The sequence below is a fragment of the Eulemur rufifrons genome, chromosome 9, assembly GCF_041146395.1.
Source record: "Eulemur rufifrons isolate Redbay chromosome 9, OSU_ERuf_1, whole genome shotgun sequence".
NCBI classification, from domain to species: Eukaryota; Metazoa; Chordata; class Mammalia; order Primates; family Lemuridae; genus Eulemur; species Eulemur rufifrons.
Genome location: NC_090991.1, coordinates 27,304,281 through 27,313,207, shown reverse-complemented (window position 1 = coordinate 27,313,207; position 8,927 = coordinate 27,304,281).

The following is an 8,927-nucleotide window of genomic DNA, read 5'->3' as shown; positions in this document are numbered from 1 at the left end:
CAACTCCTGGGCTCAAGTGATCCTCCTGCCTTAGCCTCCTGAGTAGCTGAGACTACAGGCACGTGCCACCATGCCCAGTTAATTTTTCTGTATATATTTTTAGCTGTCCATATAATTTCTTTCTGTTTTTAGTAGAGGCGGGGTTTCGCTCTTGCTCAGGCTGGTCTTGAACTCCTGAGCTCAAACAATCCACCCAGCTCGGCCTCCCAGAGTGCTAGGATTACAGGCATGAGGCACTGCGCCCGGCCGAGGGTGATCTTTAATGGTAGAAACCTCGGGGATCAGAGGCAGTCAGGAGGGAAGGTGCTATTTGAGGACAAGAAGGATGTCCTTTGGCTGCTCCTCTGACCCCAGTCCTTAGGGGCAACTTCTCTGACAGCACATGCGGCTGGTTCAGGGAAGGAAGGGCCCGCCAGGAAGGGGAGGGCTGTTCTCTAGGGGAAGTCAAGGCAGAGACCTCAGGGAGCCCCCAGCCAGCTCCCCATTTGGTAGATTCCTGTTTCTTCCTCCAGTTAAACCGTGAGGGGCATTGCCTCTGACTATTGTTCATAGCCGTGGTTTCCAGTTTGGGCCTAGACCCTGCCTCATTGTGACAAGGCAACTGACAAAGCTGGGGCCCCGGGAGGGTGTTGGGAGGGTCATCTGTCTCTGTGTGGTGCTTTCAGCCCAGAGGGGGCCACAGGGAGCCTTTCCCGGGACGCCCTGCAATTCCAGGCCCTGACCGGCACCCAGACAAAGCAGCTGGGCTCCAGTGGCTGAGTAAAACCTGTGGACTGTGTGGTTAGGCCAGGTACTCCGCCCCGTGACCCTAGGGGAGGGGAGCGAATGCTAAATGTAATGCACCAGTGGGGGCAGGCCAGGAAGGCGGGTGCAGACCAGGGGCTGGTGAGGGGCAGTGCCTCGGGTCGGGGTAGTCACCAGCTCTGTGCTGGGCACCAAATATTTCTTTTCTCCTGCAGGCACACCTTGAGGTAGATGGACCATGCTCTCACTTTGGCCAGTGAAGTGCGTGAAAGGGAAATACGTCACATCTAGGAGCTGTAAAAGTTAGGGCCAGGTTGCCACATCCCCTGCCCCCTAGCCAAGGTCAAGATGAACGACAGCTCACTAACCTGGATTCCCGAGGGATGGTGATGGGCAGATCCACCCGCCACTCCATGCTGCATGTGAGGTTTGGGTTTGTCTGTCACAGAGACACAATTAGCCAATCCTGAAGATACACCTGGAAGGGGAAGGATTTCAGAAGTTTAAGCAAAATGGAGAGACAGCATTGGTGGGTTTTCTGGCACGTGCATCAGCCTCTGAGAAGGCCTGGAGGGGAAGGTGGGGAAGACAGAGATTACTTTTAGGGGCTCTGTCTCTCTGGATGTGGGGACGGTGACACACTGAATATTCCCCCAGAATACAAGCATGCTCCATCTGCACAGATCTGGATTAGACTCTCAGCCCAGTCACTCACTAGCTTTGGCCTTGGGCAGCTCACGTCAGCTCTGTTAGGTTTCAGCTTCCTTGTCTGTAGAATGGAGTTGAGAGTACCTGTCTCGAGGATTCAAGGTAACACACAGAAAGCACACCTCTTGTGTGGCAGGCACTCACCAGCTGGCTGCTGATTTTTATTCTTTTTCTTCTGCTCTACATACTCTTCCTAGTGGTGGGGGTGGGTCACAGCCATCTCACACCACCCTCCCCATTCGCCACCCACCCACTTCACTTTGCTCAGCCTGCTGTGCTGTTGACATTGCCCAGTCACGAAACATGGACCATCCCCAACAGATGCAGTTTGGTGATGAAGGCTCCTTGATCTGCCTGAGTGTGTGTGCACGTGTACACAAACACATATGCACACACACACACACACACACACGCATGCCCAGGCAGCTGAAGTCAGAGGAAGCAGTGGCCTAAAATGAGCAAAAAATTGTTTCTGGAAAAACTTGCACTAGCTGCTTCGGAGTCTGAAGACAAAGGTAGGCACAGGTCAATTCAGAGGTCAATGGGCCTAAAGCACGTGATGGTTATGAAAATGGTGATGGTGATGATGAGAATGATGGTGATGATGATAGTGGCTACATTTGATGAGCACCAGCAGATAAATGTAATGGTTCAGAGCAGGACCCTTGATGTTGGGGAAACCTGGGTTTGAATCCTGTTCTGTTTCTCCCTGGGTTGAGGGACATATTGGTCAGCCTCTCAGTTACCCTTTGGTAAATGTGGAAATAGCAGTCCTTACCTTGTAGGGTTGTGAGGATGAAACGAGGTAACATATGAATTCTCAGCAGAACCCGGGACATAGCAATCTCCAATATGCAGTGAATATTGTTCGTATTATCACCCTCTCAGGCCAAGCCCCATGCTGAGCACTTTACATACATTTCCTCATTTGATCCTCCCCAAAAGGTTGTCATGATAGTATTATTGTCCTCATTTTGCACGTGAGGAAACAGAAGACAGAGAGCCCAAGTATCAGCCCAAAGTCACTTAGCTTGTAAGTAAAAACCAGAATTTGAACCCTGGCTGATGTTACTCCAAAGCCTTGGCGTTAGGTCTAAAGGCTTGTGGTAGGATTTTTATTACAGCAAAAGATTGAAAATATAATCATCTACCCATAGGGGATTGGTTAAACAAGTCACAGGACATCCTCACAGCATACACAGTGGTAAACAAAGTATTTGGGAAGATTTTCAAGATATATTGTTAAGAGAAAAGGGCACAGTGCAGAATGGTGTACACTTTGTCACCAGTTCTGTAAAAGAGGGAGATCACTATATAAATGTAAGTATTGGTTTACATGTGCACAGGATACACAAGAAACCAATGACAGTTGCCTATCAGGAAGGGAACTAAGTGGCTAAGGGACAAGAGTGGATGAGAGACTTTACTATATATTTTGTTATATAAGTATATATATTAAAAATATTTTTTGTATTTTTCTTGTGGTTCAGAGCTGGTCTATAAATTAACAGATAAATAACTAACATGACTTCACTGACTTCATTTTTTACCACTCTCCCCCACTCACAACCACCATAGCCATACTGGGTTCTTGTTCCTCAAACACCAAGTTCATTCTAGCCCCTTTGTACTTGATTTTCTGTGTGAGACTCTCTTCGTCTAATCTTTGCCTTTCCCTCACCGCATTCACGTCTCTGCTCAAATGCCATCTCTCAGAGAAGCTTTTCCGGACCCCCTTTTCTTTTTTTTTCTTTTCTTTCTTTCTTTTTCTTTCTTTCTTTCTTTTCTTTTTTTTTTTTTTTTTTGAGACAGAGTCTCGCTCTATTGCCCGGGCTAGAGTGCCGTGGTGTCAGCCTTGCTCACAGCAACCTCACACTCCTGGGCTCAAGCGATCCTCTTGCCTCAGCCTCCCAAGTAGCTGGGACTACAGGCATGCACCACCATGCCCGGCTAATTTTTTTTATATATATTTTTACCTGTCCAAATCACTTCTTTCTATTTTTCAGTAGAGACGGGGTCTCACTCTTGCTCAGGTTGGTTTCCAACTGCTGACCTCGAGTGATCCTCCCGCCTCTGCCTCCCAGAGTGCTAGGATTACATGCGTGAGCCACCGCGCCCGGCCTCTTTTCTTTCTTTCTTTTTTTTTTTTCTGAGACAGTCTTGCTCTGTTGCTCAGGCTAGAGTGCCATGACATCATCATAGCTCAATGCAGCCTCAAACTCCTGGGCTCAAGCAATTCTCTTGCCTCAGTCACCTGAGTAGCTGGGACTACAGGTATGAGCCACCACGATCTGGTTAATTTTCCTATTTTTTTGTAGAGATGGGGTCTCTCTCTTGCTAAGGCTGGTCTCGAACTCCTAGCCTCAAGCAATCCACCCACCTTAGCCTCCCAGAGTGCTAGAATTACAGGTGTGAGCCACCCCGCACTTGGCTGTGACCCCATTTTCTGAAATAACCACCTCTATTCCTCACCACTTTATTTTCTTTATAATGCTTCCCACTGTGTCATATTATTCTGTTTTTCTGTGTATTTACATGTTTCTTGTCTATTGCCCCCACTAGAATGTAAGTTCCAACAGGACAGGATTTTTGTCTGTCATATTCCTAGTACATGTTACATGATAGGTGCTTAATAAATATTTGTTGGATGAATTAATGAGCATATAGGTGTAACTTTTTATGTGATAAATATATTAATTCATTAAGCAATTCATTCAGCATATATTTATTGAATGCCTGATATATGTCAAAATAGTCAAAAGTCCCAGCCCTCGTGGAGTTTAAATTCTCATTGATTCATTGAGTCATCCATTTACTGAGATGCTACTTTGAGCCAGGCACTATGCCAGGTCCTTCAGAAGAGTCAAGGACAAAAAGCAGTTTCCTCCTTCAAGACACTTGAGCCAGGCACTATGCCGGGTGTTTCAGAAGAGACAAGGACAAGAAGCAGTTTCCTCCTTCAAGACACTTGTATTTGTTTAAGGAGTGGGGATGGAAGTGGGCGTAAAGAGTTGATATGCACAGCACAAAACCTGAAATGTTAGGTGCTGTAGGGCTGGCAGTGGAGGCGGGTGGAGAAAGACATCTATCTGCATTCTCTGATGTCTTAGGATCGAGGGAGAGTGTTGGAAATCAGGAGAGAGGAAGAAGTGTTGATGGACAAACAGGTGGTTCAGAATTGCAACAGAAGAAAATAGGAAAAACTGTATTAGTCTTCACTTTCTACCAGATATGCCGGTGGGAAGCAGCCCAGGTGGTGCCCACTGTGGTACTCGTAAGACACCAGCTGCACACCACGAAACAGGGGCCTCAGTCACAAAACTTCCTCTCTCTGAAAGTTCCATGCATGTTACATGATAGGCGCTTAAATAAATATTTGTTGGTTGAATTGAGCTCATAAGTACAACACTTGCCATAATAAATTTGTTAATCCATTCAATAGACATTTATTCAGTGCCTTCTATGTTGTATCTTGTTGGGGAGAGTTTTCTAAGCCTGACTTGGAAGAAGACCATGGATTTAACCTCCAAGATAGCAACTGTCAGCCTTGACTGGCCCTTCTGCAGGGACCCGCGGGGTGAGGGTTGGGAGTATGTTTGGCAATTCACTGCCATTTGTTACTGTCCATGGTCCTGAACTACCACCATTGCTCTTTAGAACATGACTGTTTCTTCTAACCCAGGGACATTGGTTACTAGTGTCCAACATCTTCTAGAGATCCTGAAATAGGTAAGGAAAAAGAAGGTAGAGGGAAAATAGAAGGAGACAAGGGGAAGGAGAGAGGAGAGAGAGAGAGAGAACGAATATAGAGGCTGTTAGAAATGCACAGCCCCAAGAGAGTGCCAAAGAGTTCTTCAGTTTTGAAATACGCATTCACTTCCACCATGAAAGAAACCACCATAGACCTAGATCATGGCCAAAAAAAAAAATACCGAAAAGCTGAAGAATGTGGAGAAATTTTTGCATCAAGCTGAGCAAAAGTGATGAATATGGACAAGATTGGGAGAGCAATATCAAGATGCTTCAGGTGAAATACCAGTTATTATACTAAAGAGCCCACAATGAAATTAAGCCATATGGAAAAGTTTACATATTCATTATATAATATGTATATTTATAATATAGAAATGATATATTTTATATGCCATATATTATATATATTTTATATATAGTAATACTATATATAAAATATATATTAATCATAACATTATAAAATTAAGCCATGTGGAAAAGTTTAAAGAACAAACCATCCAGTTCTATCATTCAGAAATACCATATTACATCAAATCTAGATTTTGATTGCAATCTAATCATTTTTTGTATCACCAAAAAAATACTACCGATTAAACCACGATAAAATGCTTTCTATAACTTTATTAAAGAGTTCTTTTATTAAAAGAACTCTTTTAGACTTATTTAAATATATATTTGATAGTATATTACTCATATACAAACATGAAAAAGAAAAATATAAGAAATAAATTGGACAATATATTTCTAGAACATCTTCACATTTAGAATTCAACTCTTCTAAATCACTTTTTGACTCAGTCATCTATGTGTGTCAACACAATATCCTTTGTGAATTAAGAATATCACTGATGCAGCATTTTTTTTTTTTTTTTTTTTTTTTTTGAGACAAGAGTCTTGCTCTGTTGCCCTGGCTGGAATGCAGTGGTGTCATGATAGCTCACTGCAACCTCTAACTCCTGGGCTCAAACGATCTTCTTGCCTCTGCCTCCCTCCACCTCCCGAGTAGCTGGGGCTACAGGCCTGAGCCACCACACCCACCTCAACATTTCTTAAAAAAGTATTCGGCTATTGTCTCTGGACTTTTTTCCAAGGTACTGCTTGAGTTTTGATGCTGGCACTTTCTTGATCTTACCAGAAGGTGTCAGCAATGACAACTACTGCACGACTACCCGTTGGACAACAGCCATTGTATAGTTACTAGATTTCAGAGTTTGTATGTGAAAATAAAATCTGCATTTTTAGAAGGGATGAAAACAGTAACTCTGGTAAATATTATTTCAAATATCTCTCTATTTTGGCTTATATACAAAAAATGAATAAATGGGTAATAAGAGAAAGTTTTAGACAAGGTTAGACAAAAATGTTTTTTGTAAAAATTGATCTCTGCATTTCATCAAAATACAAATTAAGCTTAATTTTAACCAAATTCAACAGAAGAAAAAGAAATTGAAGTAGATCTGAAGGAACTACTGTGCTTTAAGTAATGTTTCCACCCCAGGAGATATTAATTACTAAAAGATCCTTGTAAGGTTAAGTAAAAATGATTATGAAAACCATAAAACCACAAAAAGTTAGAGTCATTGGTTTTTCAAACCTCACGATTCAATTTCAGACAGTGTTGATTGATTCCCTGCTACAAAAGTGAGGTTGTTAGCACAGTTATATTTCCTCCCTCCTTCCCTTATCGACCTCCCAATTTTGCTACTTATGTTGATTTTCCTTCCATTGGCATTTATGTTATTTATAATATGTTCTATAATCATAGTTCCCATATTATGTAATTAGTGTCTAAAGCTAACTTTCCAATCTTTTTACACGGTCTTCTTCATTCTTAAGTTCTTTTGGCTTTGTAAGGATTTCTTTTCAAAGTAATACCTGCACATAGTTTAAAAAGTCAAGTTTTACTACTTGGCTTTCAATGAAAAATAGCATTTCTCTGCTCCATATTCTCACTCATCCAAATCTCAGGGAGTGTCCCCTGACTCCTACAAAGATCTCCTTTGGCATCACATTCACACGCTCGAACCAGTGACTTCCTGCCATGGCAGTTGAGGCTTTGGATGACTTGCTAGGCCCCACCCCTGATGTACATAAACACGCACTCAATCTTTCATCTTCCAAGTAAAATTATCACCACTTTTCATTAAATCAGGATCCAGAGCAGAGCCATGCCAGCATGTTAATATATGACACCTGGATTCAGTCATGTTTTAACATCCCTACTCTAAATGACAAGTTTATTTTCAGTAATAATCATGATATAAAACAAATATGTGATAGTAAGAACTAGGAAAAAGAGACATTGAACTTTTTTTACTTGAACTTCATATGAATAATAACACCATTAAAAATTAAAAAAATAAATATTGCAGTACAAAAAAGGAAAAAATAATCATCCTCATTTTGTGTTGTTTCTAGCGTAGATGTTTTGGATGCACCAGCTTTTAAATTTCTTTAGATTTTTCATTAACTTTATGTAATGTTGAAGGTTTTATATATTTCAAAATAGAGCCATACATTGCTTCTTCACATTTTTTTCTTATTAGATTCTACTGGATTAATATTGTTTCATGTTATTATATTAATAGTAGGGGTACCTCACTTCAAATTTCTTTCTTTTTTTTTTAAGTGACAGGGGGGTCTCATCGTGCTGCCCAAGCTGGCCTCAAACTCCTGGGCTCAAGCAAGTTGTCTACCCAGCAACTATTCCCAATTCCTTCTCCCTTGCCCAATTCCTACCAAAGTACCTGAAAAAGCCAGGTATCCACGTTCCCAGACCATTTAGCAGCTAGGGGTAGTTATGTGATAAATTCAGTAATGACTAATAAGACATAGTGGTATTCCCTGGGGAGTTCTGAGGACAGATTTCTCCTCCACAATTAAAGGCAAGAGAAATAGGAGAAGAAAGAAACTTCCCACACCCCTCTCCTCATTTCCAGCCTTTGAATGAGATTGCATGAGGATATATATGATGATTGAAGCCATGGAAACCCTCTTGGCTCACAGATTCACTGGACGGTGTCTCGGTATCATTGAGTTGCTGGGTCACAGCTGGCTCATTGGCTTTGATACTCTGAATTTTCTTAATTACCTTTTTATCATCCCTCTTTTTTAAAATCTCCCATCTCCTTTTCTTTTTCTCCTCTCATTCCTTCATATCTTTAAAGGGTCTGAGGCTGGAATGGGAACATAGGCAGAGTTATAGGCCCTTAACTGTTCTCATTAAGTCTTTCTGGAACAAGATAGGGTGTGAACAGACAAGCTGCTCCCCTTAGGTCGTCTCAACTCTCCCATCTCTTCTCCTCCTTGCTGCCATAGAGGCCTTCATCTGCAGGTCATTCTCTTGCATTAAGATCCTACACTGGTTCCTTGTGACTTGTAGGACAAAATCTAAATTTATTAACACAATTCCTCAAAGCTCTGCAGAGTCTGCTCCCTGCCTCCTCTCTATCTCCATCTCCCCGTGCTCCAGCCTTGCTGAGCTCTCCAGGTTCCTGTTGTGTGTGCTGGGCCATTTCATCTCTGAGCCTCTCTTCTTCCTGCCAGAAACACGCTTCTCCCTCCTTTGTCTGCCTGACATGCCTGAACATCCCCTTTGTTCAAATGTCGCCTCCTCTGGGAAACCTTCCCCTCTGTTGCAGACATGGCTAGTTGCTCAGCCCTTTAGCCTTGGAACATTCCTCTAGGAGAGCCATTTTCTCTCTTCAGTGCATTTATGTGTT